Below are 14,601 nucleotides of genomic sequence, written 5' to 3'. Positions count from 1 at the left end.
GGTTCTCGTCCGATCACCGAAGTTAAACAACATCGGGCGTGGTTAGTACTTGGATGGGTGACCACCTGGGAACACCACGTGCTGTTGGCTCCCTTTCATTTACTTTTTTTTTTATACCGCCCTCTTTCCATACCACCGTTCTGTTGTGACAAAGATTCTTGCTTAAGCATTTTAATCTACTGTAATGACCATAAGGTGCGAAATTGCAGTAAATATCTCAGTTTGAGGGAGAATGTGCTAACCAAGTTCGCCAGGAAGTCTTTGAAAACGACAAAACAGTACGAATCGGCAGATGTGTTCTGAAATACGTCAGGGCCTGTTGTTGTGTAGCGGTGTACAATTCCTACTTCGATATGTAATTATAAATTTATTCTTTAGTCGTCTCGTCTCGTCTCCTCATCTCCTGCAGACGTTTCTTGTGCTTGCGCTGTTATATGGGCCACGACCCGAGCGGCAGCGAGCGGCAGTCGAGCAAAGTCGGGACAAGTCGGGACGGGGACAGGGACAGGAATGGTGCGAATGCACTGCAAATTACGCAAACACCTCGTCTGAGGCGAGGCGAGGCGAGGCGAGGCGAGGAAGCTCACATCGCCAGCAGTGGCGCCCTCCAACAAGACACTGCCACACCCCCGCACAGGCCTTACGCCGGTCGGCCGCGCGCCAGCCCTCCTGCGCTGGACACCAGGAACAAGATGCGTCTTCCGCGAGTGTCGAAGGCTGCACGCGCCAAGCGGATGACAGGAGGTGCAACGAGAAGCTGCGCGTCTCACACACACGGCGGCGCGCCCGCTAATTCGGCAGTCGCTCTGCTGGCACGTCGGATTGCGGAAGGAAGTGCTTACAATTACAATTCTGTTCGTGTTTTATGTTGTAAAGTTGTTAGCTTGTAACGATGTAATGTTAATAAATAAATTCATAAATCTCCAAAAAAAAAAAAAAATACACGAAGCGCGTCCTTCCGGCTCATAAGTTTTGGATCTCAGGATTGCGTTCGCGCTAACGTGACGAATTGTCAATAAAAAAAAATGCGGCTGCTTTCGACCGAAAAGTATGATTTTGTGTGTGTTGGGATAAGAACCGAATGCGAATTCTTCCATGCGCCTACATTATATGGGCGCCAACGGCCATACCATGTTGAATACACCGGTTCTCGTCCGATCACCGAAGTTAAACAACATCGGGCGTGGTTAGTACTTGGATGGGTGACCACCTGGGAACACCACGTGCTGTTGGCTCCCTTTCATTTACTTTTTTTTTTATACCGCCCTCTTTCCATACCACCGTTCTGTTGTGACAAAGATTCTTGCTTAAGCATTTTAATCTACTGTAATGACCATAAGGTGCGAAATTGCAGTAAATATCTCAGTTTGAGGGAGAATGTGCTAACCAAGTTCGCCAGGAAGTCTTTGAAAACGACAAAACAGTACGAATCGGCAGATGTGTTCTGAAATACGTCAGGGCCTGTTGTTGTGTAGCGGTGTACAATTCCTACTTCGATATGTAATTATAAATTTATTCTTTAGTCGTCTCGTCTCGTCTCCTCATCTCCTGCAGACGTTTCTTGTGCTTGCGCTGTTATATGGGCCACGACCCGAGCGGCAGCGAGCGGCAGTCGAGCAAAGTCGGGACAAGTCGGGACGGGGACAGGGACAGGAATGGTGCGAATGCACTGCAAATTACGCAAACACCTCGTCTGAGGCGAGGCGAGGCGAGGCGAGGCGAGGAAGCTCACATCGCCAGCAGTGGCGCCCTCCAACAAGACACTGCCACACCCCGCACAGGCCTTACGCCGGTCGGCCGCGCGCCAGCCCTCCTGCGCTGGACACCAGGAACAAGATGCGTCTTCCGCGAGTGTCGAAGGCTGCACGCGCCAAGCGGATGACAGGAGGTGCAACGAGAAGCTGCGCGTCTCACACACACGGCGGCGCGCCCGCTAATTCGGCAGTCGCTCTGCTGGCACGTCGGATTGCGGAAGGAAGTGCTTACAATTACAATTCTGTTCGTGTTTTATGTTGTAAAGTTGTTAGCTTGTAACGATGTAATGTTAATAAATAAATTCATAAATCTCCAAAAAAAAAAAAAAAATACACGAAGCGCGTCCTTCCGGCTCATAAGTTTTGGATCTCAGGATTGCGTTCGCGCTAACGTGACGAATTGTCAATAAAAAAAAATGCGGCTGCTTTCGACCGAAAAGTATGATTTTGTGTGTGTTGGGATAAGAACCGAATGCGAATTCTTCCATGCGCCTACATTATATGGGCGCCAACGGCCATACCATGTTGAATACACCGGTTCTCGTCCGATCACCGAAGTTAAACAACATCGGGCGTGGTTAGTACTTGGATGGGTGACCACCTGGGAACACCACGTGCTGTTGGCTCCCTTTCATTTACTTTTTTTTTTATACCGCCCTCTTTCCATACCACCGTTCTGTTGTGACAAAGATTCTTGCTTAAGCATTTTAATCTACTGTAATGACCATAAGGTGCGAAATTGCAGTAAATATCTCAGTTTGAGGGAGAATGTGCTAACCAAGTTCGCCAGGAAGTCTTTGAAAACGACAAAACAGTACGAATCGGCAGATGTGTTCTGAAATACGTCAGGGCCTGTTGTTGTGTAGCGGTGTACAATTCCTACTTCGATATGTAATTATAAATTTATTCTTTAGTCGTCTCGTCTCGTCTCCTCATCTCCTGCAGACGTTTCTTGTGCTTGCGCTGTTATATGGGCCACGACCCGAGCGGCAGCGAGCGGCAGTCGAGCAAAGTCGGGACAAGTCGGGACGGGGACAGGGACAGGAATGGTGCGAATGCACTGCAAATTACGCAAACACCTCGTCTGAGGCGAGGCGAGGCGAGGCGAGGCGAGGAAGCTCACATCGCCAGCAGTGGCGCCCTCCAACAAGACACTGCCACACCCCGCACAGGCCTTACGCCGGTCGGCCGCGCGCCAGCCCTCCTGCGCTGGACACCAGGAACAAGATGCGTCTTCCGCGAGTGTCGAAGGCTGCACGCGCCAAGCGGATGACAGGAGGTGCAACGAGAAGCTGCGCGTCTCACACACACGGCGGCGCGCCCGCTAATTCGGCAGTCGCTCTGCTGGCACGTCGGATTGCGGAAGGAAGTGCTTACAATTACAATTCTGTTCGTGTTTTATGTTGTAAAGTTGTTAGCTTGTAACGATGTAATGTTAATAAATAAATTCATAAATCTCCAAAAAAAAAAAAAAATACACGAAGCGCGTCCTTCCGGCTCATAAGTTTTGGATCTCAGGATTGCGTTCGCGCTAACGTGACGAATTGTCAATAAAAAAAAATGCGGCTGCTTTCGACCGAAAAGTATGATTTTGTGTGTGTTGGGATAAGAACCGAATGCGAATTCTTCCATGCGCCTACATTATATGGGCGCCAACGGCCATACCATGTTGAATACACCGGTTCTCGTCCGATCACCGAAGTTAAACAACATCGGGCGTGGTTAGTACTTGGATGGGTGACCACCTGGGAACACCACGTGCTGTTGGCTCCCTTTCATTTACTTTTTTTTTTATACCGCCCTCTTTCCATACCACCGTTCTGTTGTGACAAAGATTCTTGCTTAAGCATTTTAATCTACTGTAATGACCATAAGGTGCGAAATTGCAGTAAATATCTCAGTTTGAGGGAGAATGTGCTAACCAAGTTCGCCAGGAAGTCTTTGAAAACGACAAAACAGTACGAATCGGCAGATGTGTTCTGAAATACGTCAGGGCCTGTTGTTGTGTAGCGGTGTACAATTCCTACTTCGATATGTAATTATAAATTTATTCTTTAGTCGTCTCGTCTCGTCTCCTCATCTCCTGCAGACGTTTCTTGTGCTTGCGCTGTTATATGGGCCACGACCCGAGCGGCAGCGAGCGGCAGTCGAGCAAAGTCGGGACAAGTCGGGACGGGGACAGGGACAGGAATGGTGCGAATGCACTGCAAATTACGCAAACACCTCGTCTGAGGCGAGGCGAGGCGAGGCGAGGCGAGGAAGCTCACATCGCCAGCAGTGGCGCCCTCCAACAAGACACTGCCACACCCCGCACAGGCCTTACGCCGGTCGGCCGCGCGCCAGCCCTCCTGCGCTGGACACCAGGAACAAGATGCGTCTTCCGCGAGTGTCGAAGGCTGCACGCGCCAAGCGGATGACAGGAGGTGCAACGAGAAGCTGCGCGTCTCACACACACGGCGGCGCGCCCGCTAATTCGGCAGTCGCTCTGCTGGCACGTCGGATTGCGGAAGGAAGTGCTTACAATTACAATTCTGTTCGTGTTTTATGTTGTAAAGTTGTTAGCTTGTAACGATGTAATGTTAATAAATAAATTCATAAATCTCCAAAAAAAAAAAAAAAATACACGAAGCGCGTCCTTCCGGCTCATAAGTTTTGGATCTCAGGATTGCGTTCGCGCTAACGTGACGAATTGTCAATAAAAAAAAATGCGGCTGCTTTCGACCGAAAAGTATGATTTTGTGTGTGTTGGGATAAGAACCGAATGCGAATTCTTCCATGCGCCTACATTATATGGGCGCCAACGGCCATACCATGTTGAATACACCGGTTCTCGTCCGATCACCGAAGTTAAACAACATCGGGCGTGGTTAGTACTTGGATGGGTGACCACCTGGGAACACCACGTGCTGTTGGCTCCCTTTCATTTACTTTTTTTTTTATACCGCCCTCTTTCCATACCACCGTTCTGTTGTGACAAAGATTCTTGCTTAAGCATTTTAATCTACTGTAATGACCATAAGGTGCGAAATTGCAGTAAATATCTCAGTTTGAGGGAGAATGTGCTAACCAAGTTCGCCAGGAAGTCTTTGAAAACGACAAAACAGTACGAATCGGCAGATGTGTTCTGAAATACGTCAGGGCCTGTTGTTGTGTAGCGGTGTACAATTCCTACTTCGATATGTAATTATAAATTTATTCTTTAGTCGTCTCGTCTCGTCTCCTCATCTCCTGCAGACGTTTCTTGTGCTTGCGCTGTTATATGGGCCACGACCCGAGCGGCAGCGAGCGGCAGTCGAGCAAAGTCGGGACAAGTCGGGACGGGGACAGGGACAGGAATGGTGCGAATGCACTGCAAATTACGCAAACACCTCGTCTGAGGCGAGGCGAGGCGAGGCGAGGCGAGGAAGCTCACATCGCCAGCAGTGGCGCCCTCCAACAAGACACTGCCACACCCCGCACAGGCCTTACGCCGGTCGGCCGCGCGCCAGCCCTCCTGCGCTGGACACCAGGAACAAGATGCGTCTTCCGCGAGTGTCGAAGGCTGCACGCGCCAAGCGGATGACAGGAGGTGCAACGAGAAGCTGCGCGTCTCACACACACGGCGGCGCGCCCGCTAATTCGGCAGTCGCTCTGCTGGCACGTCGGATTGCGGAAGGAAGTGCTTACAATTACAATTCTGTTCGTGTTTTATGTTGTAAAGTTGTTAGCTTGTAACGATGTAATGTTAATAAATAAATTCATAAATCTCCAAAAAAAAAAAAAAATACACGAAGCGCGTCCTTCCGGCTCATAAGTTTTGGATCTCAGGATTGCGTTCGCGCTAACGTGACGAATTGTCAATAAAAAAAAATGCGGCTGCTTTCGACCGAAAAGTATGATTTTGTGTGTGTTGGGATAAGAACCGAATGCGAATTCTTCCATGCGCCTACATTATATGGGCGCCAACGGCCATACCATGTTGAATACACCGGTTCTCGTCCGATCACCGAAGTTAAACAACATCGGGCGTGGTTAGTACTTGGATGGGTGACCACCTGGGAACACCACGTGCTGTTGGCTCCCTTTCATTTACTTTTTTTTTTATACCGCCCTCTTTCCATACCACCGTTCTGTTGTGACAAAGATTCTTGCTTAAGCATTTTAATCTACTGTAATGACCATAAGGTGCGAAATTGCAGTAAATATCTCAGTTTGAGGGAGAATGTGCTAACCAAGTTCGCCAGGAAGTCTTTGAAAACGACAAAACAGTACGAATCGGCAGATGTGTTCTGAAATACGTCAGGGCCTGTTGTTGTGTAGCGGTGTACAATTCCTACTTCGATATGTAATTATAAATTTATTCTTTAGTCGTCTCGTCTCGTCTCCTCATCTCCTGCAGACGTTTCTTGTGCTTGCGCTGTTATATGGGCCACGACCCGAGCGGCAGCGAGCGGCAGTCGAGCAAAGTCGGGACAAGTCGGGACGGGGACAGGGACAGGAATGGTGCGAATGCACTGCAAATTACGCAAACACCTCGTCTGAGGCGAGGCGAGGCGAGGCGAGGCGAGGAAGCTCACATCGCCAGCAGTGGCGCCCTCCAACAAGACACTGCCACACCCCGCACAGGCCTTACGCCGGTCGGCCGCGCGCCAGCCCTCCTGCGCTGGACACCAGGAACAAGATGCGTCTTCCGCGAGTGTCGAAGGCTGCACGCGCCAAGCGGATGACAGGAGGTGCAACGAGAAGCTGCGCGTCTCACACACACGGCGGCGCGCCCGCTAATTCGGCAGTCGCTCTGCTGGCACGTCGGATTGCGGAAGGAAGTGCTTACAATTACAATTCTGTTCGTGTTTTATGTTGTAAAGTTGTTAGCTTGTAACGATGTAATGTTAATAAATAAATTCATAAATCTCCAAAAAAAAAAAAAAATACACGAAGCGCGTCCTTCCGGCTCATAAGTTTTGGATCTCAGGATTGCGTTCGCGCTAACGTGACGAATTGTCAATAAAAAAAAATGCGGCTGCTTTCGACCGAAAAGTATGATTTTGTGTGTGTTGGGATAAGAACCGAATGCGAATTCTTCCATGCGCCTACATTATATGGGCGCCAACGGCCATACCATGTTGAATACACCGGTTCTCGTCCGATCACCGAAGTTAAACAACATCGGGCGTGGTTAGTACTTGGATGGGTGACCACCTGGGAACACCACGTGCTGTTGGCTCCCTTTCATTTACTTTTTTTTTTATACCGCCCTCTTTCCATACCACCGTTCTGTTGTGACAAAGATTCTTGCTTAAGCATTTTAATCTACTGTAATGACCATAAGGTGCGAAATTGCAGTAAATATCTCAGTTTGAGGGAGAATGTGCTAACCAAGTTCGCCAGGAAGTCTTTGAAAACGACAAAACAGTACGAATCGGCAGATGTGTTCTGAAATACGTCAGGGCCTGTTGTTGTGTAGCGGTGTACAATTCCTACTTCGATATGTAATTATAAATTTATTCTTTAGTCGTCTCGTCTCGTCTCCTCATCTCCTGCAGACGTTTCTTGTGCTTGCGCTGTTATATGGGCCACGACCCGAGCGGCAGCGAGCGGCAGTCGAGCAAAGTCGGGACAAGTCGGGACGGGGACAGGGACAGGAATGGTGCGAATGCACTGCAAATTACGCAAACACCTCGTCTGAGGCGAGGCGAGGCGAGGCGAGGCGAGGAAGCTCACATCGCCAGCAGTGGCGCCCTCCAACAAGACACTGCCACACCCCGCACAGGCCTTACGCCGGTCGGCCGCGCGCCAGCCCTCCTGCGCTGGACACCAGGAACAAGATGCGTCTTCCGCGAGTGTCGAAGGCTGCACGCGCCAAGCGGATGACAGGAGGTGCAACGAGAAGCTGCGCGTCTCACACACACGGCGGCGCGCCCGCTAATTCGGCAGTCGCTCTGCTGGCACGTCGGATTGCGGAAGGAAGTGCTTACAATTACAATTCTGTTCGTGTTTTATGTTGTAAAGTTGTTAGCTTGTAACGATGTAATGTTAATAAATAAATTCATAAATCTCCAAAAAAAAAAAAAAAATACACGAAGCGCGTCCTTCCGGCTCATAAGTTTTGGATCTCAGGATTGCGTTCGCGCTAACGTGACGAATTGTCAATAAAAAAAAATGCGGCTGCTTTCGACCGAAAAGTATGATTTTGTGTGTGTTGGGATAAGAACCGAATGCGAATTCTTCCATGCGCCTACATTATATGGGCGCCAACGGCCATACCATGTTGAATACACCGGTTCTCGTCCGATCACCGAAGTTAAACAACATCGGGCGTGGTTAGTACTTGGATGGGTGACCACCTGGGAACACCACGTGCTGTTGGCTCCCTTTCATTTACTTTTTTTTTTATACCGCCCTCTTTCCATACCACCGTTCTGTTGTGACAAAGATTCTTGCTTAAGCATTTTAATCTACTGTAATGACCATAAGGTGCGAAATTGCAGTAAATATCTCAGTTTGAGGGAGAATGTGCTAACCAAGTTCGCCAGGAAGTCTTTGAAAACGACAAAACAGTACGAATCGGCAGATGTGTTCTGAAATACGTCAGGGCCTGTTGTTGTGTAGCGGTGTACAATTCCTACTTCGATATGTAATTATAAATTTATTCTTTAGTCGTCTCGTCTCGTCTCCTCATCTCCTGCAGACGTTTCTTGTGCTTGCGCTGTTATATGGGCCACGACCCGAGCGGCAGCGAGCGGCAGTCGAGCAAAGTCGGGACAAGTCGGGACGGGGACAGGGACAGGAATGGTGCGAATGCACTGCAAATTACGCAAACACCTCGTCTGAGGCGAGGCGAGGCGAGGCGAGGCGAGGAAGCTCACATCGCCAGCAGTGGCGCCCTCCAACAAGACACTGCCACACCCCGCACAGGCCTTACGCCGGTCGGCCGCGCGCCAGCCCTCCTGCGCTGGACACCAGGAACAAGATGCGTCTTCCGCGAGTGTCGAAGGCTGCACGCGCCAAGCGGATGACAGGAGGTGCAACGAGAAGCTGCGCGTCTCACACACACGGCGGCGCGCCCGCTAATTCGGCAGTCGCTCTGCTGGCACGTCGGATTGCGGAAGGAAGTGCTTACAATTACAATTCTGTTCGTGTTTTATGTTGTAAAGTTGTTAGCTTGTAACGATGTAATGTTAATAAATAAATTCATAAATCTCCAAAAAAAAAAAAAAATACACGAAGCGCGTCCTTCCGGCTCATAAGTTTTGGATCTCAGGATTGCGTTCGCGCTAACGTGACGAATTGTCAATAAAAAAAAATGCGGCTGCTTTCGACCGAAAAGTATGATTTTGTGTGTGTTGGGATAAGAACCGAATGCGAATTCTTCCATGCGCCTACATTATATGGGCGCCAACGGCCATACCATGTTGAATACACCGGTTCTCGTCCGATCACCGAAGTTAAACAACATCGGGCGTGGTTAGTACTTGGATGGGTGACCACCTGGGAACACCACGTGCTGTTGGCTCCCTTTCATTTACTTTTTTTTTTATACCGCCCTCTTTCCATACCACCGTTCTGTTGTGACAAAGATTCTTGCTTAAGCATTTTAATCTACTGTAATGACCATAAGGTGCGAAATTGCAGTAAATATCTCAGTTTGAGGGAGAATGTGCTAACCAAGTTCGCCAGGAAGTCTTTGAAAACGACAAAACAGTACGAATCGGCAGATGTGTTCTGAAATACGTCAGGGCCTGTTGTTGTGTAGCGGTGTACAATTCCTACTTCGATATGTAATTATAAATTTATTCTTTAGTCGTCTCGTCTCGTCTCCTCATCTCCTGCAGACGTTTCTTGTGCTTGCGCTGTTATATGGGCCACGACCCGAGCGGCAGCGAGCGGCAGTCGAGCAAAGTCGGGACAAGTCGGGACGGGGACAGGGACAGGAATGGTGCGAATGCACTGCAAATTACGCAAACACCTCGTCTGAGGCGAGGCGAGGCGAGGCGAGGCGAGGAAGCTCACATCGCCAGCAGTGGCGCCCTCCAACAAGACACTGCCACACCCCGCACAGGCCTTACGCCGGTCGGCCGCGCGCCAGCCCTCCTGCGCTGGACACCAGGAACAAGATGCGTCTTCCGCGAGTGTCGAAGGCTGCACGCGCCAAGCGGATGACAGGAGGTGCAACGAGAAGCTGCGCGTCTCACACACACGGCGGCGCGCCCGCTAATTCGGCAGTCGCTCTGCTGGCACGTCGGATTGCGGAAGGAAGTGCTTACAATTACAATTCTGTTCGTGTTTTATGTTGTAAAGTTGTTAGCTTGTAACGATGTAATGTTAATAAATAAATTCATAAATCTCCAAAAAAAAAAAAAAAATACACGAAGCGCGTCCTTCCGGCTCATAAGTTTTGGATCTCAGGATTGCGTTCGCGCTAACGTGACGAATTGTCAATAAAAAAAAATGCGGCTGCTTTCGACCGAAAAGTATGATTTTGTGTGTGTTGGGATAAGAACCGAATGCGAATTCTTCCATGCGCCTACATTATATGGGCGCCAACGGCCATACCATGTTGAATACACCGGTTCTCGTCCGATCACCGAAGTTAAACAACATCGGGCGTGGTTAGTACTTGGATGGGTGACCACCTGGGAACACCACGTGCTGTTGGCTCCCTTTCATTTACTTTTTTTTTTATACCGCCCTCTTTCCATACCACCGTTCTGTTGTGACAAAGATTCTTGCTTAAGCATTTTAATCTACTGTAATGACCATAAGGTGCGAAATTGCAGTAAATATCTCAGTTTGAGGGAGAATGTGCTAACCAAGTTCGCCAGGAAGTCTTTGAAAACGACAAAACAGTACGAATCGGCAGATGTGTTCTGAAATACGTCAGGGCCTGTTGTTGTGTAGCGGTGTACAATTCCTACTTCGATATGTAATTATAAATTTATTCTTTAGTCGTCTCGTCTCGTCTCCTCATCTCCTGCAGACGTTTCTTGTGCTTGCGCTGTTATATGGGCCACGACCCGAGCGGCAGCGAGCGGCAGTCGAGCAAAGTCGGGACAAGTCGGGACGGGGACAGGGACAGGAATGGTGCGAATGCACTGCAAATTACGCAAACACCTCGTCTGAGGCGAGGCGAGGCGAGGCGAGGCGAGGAAGCTCACATCGCCAGCAGTGGCGCCCTCCAACAAGACACTGCCACACCCCGCACAGGCCTTACGCCGGTCGGCCGCGCGCCAGCCCTCCTGCGCTGGACACCAGGAACAAGATGCGTCTTCCGCGAGTGTCGAAGGCTGCACGCGCCAAGCGGATGACAGGAGGTGCAACGAGAAGCTGCGCGTCTCACACACACGGCGGCGCGCCCGCTAATTCGGCAGTCGCTCTGCTGGCACGTCGGATTGCGGAAGGAAGTGCTTACAATTACAATTCTGTTCGTGTTTTATGTTGTAAAGTTGTTAGCTTGTAACGATGTAATGTTAATAAATAAATTCATAAATCTCCAAAAAAAAAAAAAAAATACACGAAGCGCGTCCTTCCGGCTCATAAGTTTTGGATCTCAGGATTGCGTTCGCGCTAACGTGACGAATTGTCAATAAAAAAAAATGCGGCTGCTTTCGACCGAAAAGTATGATTTTGTGTGTGTTGGGATAAGAACCGAATGCGAATTCTTCCATGCGCCTACATTATATGGGCGCCAACGGCCATACCATGTTGAATACACCGGTTCTCGTCCGATCACCGAAGTTAAACAACATCGGGCGTGGTTAGTACTTGGATGGGTGACCACCTGGGAACACCACGTGCTGTTGGCTCCCTTTCATTTACTTTTTTTTTTATACCGCCCTCTTTCCATACCACCGTTCTGTTGTGACAAAGATTCTTGCTTAAGCATTTTAATCTACTGTAATGACCATAAGGTGCGAAATTGCAGTAAATATCTCAGTTTGAGGGAGAATGTGCTAACCAAGTTCGCCAGGAAGTCTTTGAAAACGACAAAACAGTACGAATCGGCAGATGTGTTCTGAAATACGTCAGGGCCTGTTGTTGTGTAGCGGTGTACAATTCCTACTTCGATATGTAATTATAAATTTATTCTTTAGTCGTCTCGTCTCGTCTCCTCATCTCCTGCAGACGTTTCTTGTGCTTGCGCTGTTATATGGGCCACGACCCGAGCGGCAGCGAGCGGCAGTCGAGCAAAGTCGGGACAAGTCGGGACGGGGACAGGGACAGGAATGGTGCGAATGCACTGCAAATTACGCAAACACCTCGTCTGAGGCGAGGCGAGGCGAGGCGAGGCGAGGAAGCTCACATCGCCAGCAGTGGCGCCCTCCAACAAGACACTGCCACACCCCGCACAGGCCTTACGCCGGTCGGCCGCGCGCCAGCCCTCCTGCGCTGGACACCAGGAACAAGATGCGTCTTCCGCGAGTGTCGAAGGCTGCACGCGCCAAGCGGATGACAGGAGGTGCAACGAGAAGCTGCGCGTCTCACACACACGGCGGCGCGCCCGCTAATTCGGCAGTCGCTCTGCTGGCACGTCGGATTGCGGAAGGAAGTGCTTACAATTACAATTCTGTTCGTGTTTTATGTTGTAAAGTTGTTAGCTTGTAACGATGTAATGTTAATAAATAAATTCATAAATCTCCAAAAAAAAAAAAAAAATACACGAAGCGCGTCCTTCCGGCTCATAAGTTTTGGATCTCAGGATTGCGTTCGCGCTAACGTGACGAATTGTCAATAAAAAAAAATGCGGCTGCTTTCGACCGAAAAGTATGATTTTGTGTGTGTTGGGATAAGAACCGAATGCGAATTCTTCCATGCGCCTACATTATATGGGCGCCAACGGCCATACCATGTTGAATACACCGGTTCTCGTCCGATCACCGAAGTTAAACAACATCGGGCGTGGTTAGTACTTGGATGGGTGACCACCTGGGAACACCACGTGCTGTTGGCTCCCTTTCATTTACTTTTTTTTTTATACCGCCCTCTTTCCATACCACCGTTCTGTTGTGACAAAGATTCTTGCTTAAGCATTTTAATCTACTGTAATGACCATAAGGTGCGAAATTGCAGTAAATATCTCAGTTTGAGGGAGAATGTGCTAACCAAGTTCGCCAGGAAGTCTTTGAAAACGACAAAACAGTACGAATCGGCAGATGTGTTCTGAAATACGTCAGGGCCTGTTGTTGTGTAGCGGTGTACAATTCCTACTTCGATATGTAATTATAAATTTATTCTTTAGTCGTCTCGTCTCGTCTCTCTCATCTCCTGCAGACGTTTCTTGTGCTTGCGCTGTTATATGGGCCACGACCCGAGCGGCAGCGAGCGGCAGTCGAGCAAAGTCGGGACAAGTCGGGACGGGGACAGGGACAGGAATGGTGCGAATGCACTGCAAATTACGCAAACACCTCGTCTGAGGCGAGGCGAGGCGAGGCGAGGCGAGGAAGCTCACATCGCCAGCAGTGGCGCCCTCCAACAAGACACTGCCACACCCCGCACAGGCCTTACGCCGGTCGGCCGCGCGCCAGCCCTCCTGCGCTGGACACCAGGAACAAGATGCGTCTTCCGCGAGTGTCGAAGGCTGCACGCGCCAAGCGGATGACAGGAGGTGCAACGAGAAGCTGCGCGTCTCACACACACGGCGGCGCGCCCGCTAATTCGGCAGTCGCTCTGCTGGCACGTCGGATTGCGGAAGGAAGTGCTTACAATTACAATTCTGTTCGTGTTTTATGTTGTAAAGTTGTTAGCTTGTAACGATGTAATGTTAATAAATAAATTCATAAATCTCCAAAAAAAAAAAAAAATACACGAAGCGCGTCCTTCCGGCTCATAAGTTTTGGATCTCAGGATTGCGTTCGCGCTAACGTGACGAATTGTCAATAAAAAAAAATGCGGCTGCTTTCGACCGAAAAGTATGATTTTGTGTGTGTTGGGATAAGAACCGAATGCGAATTCTTCCATGCGCCTACATTATATGGGCGCCAACGGCCATACCATGTTGAATACACCGGTTCTCGTCCGATCACCGAAGTTAAACAACATCGGGCGTGGTTAGTACTTGGATGGGTGACCACCTGGGAACACCACGTGCTGTTGGCTCCCTTTCATTTACTTTTTTTTTTATACCGCCCTCTTTCCATACCACCGTTCTGTTGTGACAAAGATTCTTGCTTAAGCATTTTAATCTACTGTAATGACCATAAGGTGCGAAATTGCAGTAAATATCTCAGTTTGAGGGAGAATGTGCTAACCAAGTTCGCCAGGAAGTCTTTGAAAACGACAAAACAGTACGAATCGGCAGATGTGTTCTGAAATACGTCAGGGCCTGTTGTTGTGTAGCGGTGTACAATTCCTACTTCGATATGTAATTATAAATTTATTCTTTAGTCGTCTCGTCTCGTCTCCTCATCTCCTGCAGACGTTTCTTGTGCTTGCGCTGTTATATGGGCCACGACCCGAGCGGCAGCGAGCGGCAGTCGAGCAAAGTCGGGACAAGTCGGGACGGGGACAGGGACAGGAATGGTGCGAATGCACTGCAAATTACGCAAACACCTCGTCTGAGGCGAGGCGAGGCGAGGCGAGGCGAGGAAGCTCACATCGCCAGCAGTGGCGCCCTCCAACAAGACACTGCCACACCCCGCACAGGCCTTACGCCGGTCGGCCGCGCGCCAGCCCTCCTGCGCTGGACACCAGGAACAAGATGCGTCTTCCGCGAGTGTCGAAGGCTGCACGCGCCAAGCGGATGACAGGAGGTGCAACGAGAAGCTGCGCGTCTCACACACACGGCGGCGCGCCCGCTAATTCGGCAGTCGCTCTGCTGGCACGTCGGATTGCGGAAGGAAGTGCTTACAATTACAATTCTGTTCGTGTTTTA

At 49.7% G+C, this 14,601-nt stretch overlaps 12 non-coding genes across 12 annotated transcripts; all 12 read left to right on the top strand.

Annotated features, from left to right (window-relative positions):
* The first annotated feature begins 1,116 nt into the window (after window positions 1-1,116).
* On the top strand, window positions 1,117-1,235 carry LOC126442843 (5S ribosomal RNA). Its single transcript, XR_007581675.1, has one exon. It is a non-coding gene; the product is annotated as a 5S ribosomal RNA (ribosomal RNA).
* Window positions 1,236-2,261: 1,026 nt separating this feature from the next.
* Window positions 2,262-2,380, top strand: LOC126442842 (5S ribosomal RNA). The gene has a single exon (XR_007581674.1). It is a non-coding gene; the product is annotated as a 5S ribosomal RNA (ribosomal RNA).
* A 1,025-nt stretch (window positions 2,381-3,405) lies between these two features.
* On the top strand, window positions 3,406-3,524 carry LOC126442841 (5S ribosomal RNA). The gene has a single exon (XR_007581673.1). It is a non-coding gene; the product is annotated as a 5S ribosomal RNA (ribosomal RNA).
* Window positions 3,525-4,550: 1,026 nt separating this feature from the next.
* LOC126442840 (5S ribosomal RNA) lies at window positions 4,551-4,669 on the top strand. Its single transcript, XR_007581672.1, has one exon. It is a non-coding gene; the product is annotated as a 5S ribosomal RNA (ribosomal RNA).
* A 1,025-nt stretch (window positions 4,670-5,694) lies between these two features.
* On the top strand, window positions 5,695-5,813 carry LOC126442839 (5S ribosomal RNA). Its single transcript, XR_007581671.1, has one exon. It is a non-coding gene; the product is annotated as a 5S ribosomal RNA (ribosomal RNA).
* A 1,025-nt stretch (window positions 5,814-6,838) lies between these two features.
* On the top strand, window positions 6,839-6,957 carry LOC126442838 (5S ribosomal RNA). The gene has a single exon (XR_007581670.1). It is a non-coding gene; the product is annotated as a 5S ribosomal RNA (ribosomal RNA).
* Window positions 6,958-7,983: 1,026 nt separating this feature from the next.
* Window positions 7,984-8,102, top strand: LOC126442837 (5S ribosomal RNA). Its single transcript, XR_007581669.1, has one exon. It is a non-coding gene; the product is annotated as a 5S ribosomal RNA (ribosomal RNA).
* A 1,025-nt stretch (window positions 8,103-9,127) lies between these two features.
* Window positions 9,128-9,246, top strand: LOC126442835 (5S ribosomal RNA). The gene has a single exon (XR_007581667.1). It is a non-coding gene; the product is annotated as a 5S ribosomal RNA (ribosomal RNA).
* Window positions 9,247-10,272: 1,026 nt separating this feature from the next.
* On the top strand, window positions 10,273-10,391 carry LOC126442833 (5S ribosomal RNA). Its single transcript, XR_007581666.1, has one exon. It is a non-coding gene; the product is annotated as a 5S ribosomal RNA (ribosomal RNA).
* Window positions 10,392-11,417: 1,026 nt separating this feature from the next.
* LOC126442832 (5S ribosomal RNA) lies at window positions 11,418-11,536 on the top strand. The gene has a single exon (XR_007581665.1). It is a non-coding gene; the product is annotated as a 5S ribosomal RNA (ribosomal RNA).
* A 1,026-nt stretch (window positions 11,537-12,562) lies between these two features.
* LOC126442831 (5S ribosomal RNA) lies at window positions 12,563-12,681 on the top strand. The gene has a single exon (XR_007581664.1). It is a non-coding gene; the product is annotated as a 5S ribosomal RNA (ribosomal RNA).
* A 1,026-nt stretch (window positions 12,682-13,707) lies between these two features.
* LOC126442830 (5S ribosomal RNA) lies at window positions 13,708-13,826 on the top strand. The gene has a single exon (XR_007581663.1). It is a non-coding gene; the product is annotated as a 5S ribosomal RNA (ribosomal RNA).
* Window positions 13,827-14,601: the final 775 nt, after the last annotated feature.

This window comes from Schistocerca serialis, unplaced genomic scaffold (genome assembly GCF_023864345.2).
Source record: "Schistocerca serialis cubense isolate TAMUIC-IGC-003099 unplaced genomic scaffold, iqSchSeri2.2 HiC_scaffold_1410, whole genome shotgun sequence".
Lineage (NCBI taxonomy): Eukaryota > Metazoa > Arthropoda > Insecta > Orthoptera > Acrididae > Schistocerca > Schistocerca serialis.
The sequence above is the reverse complement of the archived record's forward strand: the minus strand, read 5'-3'. Positions and strand labels throughout refer to the sequence as shown.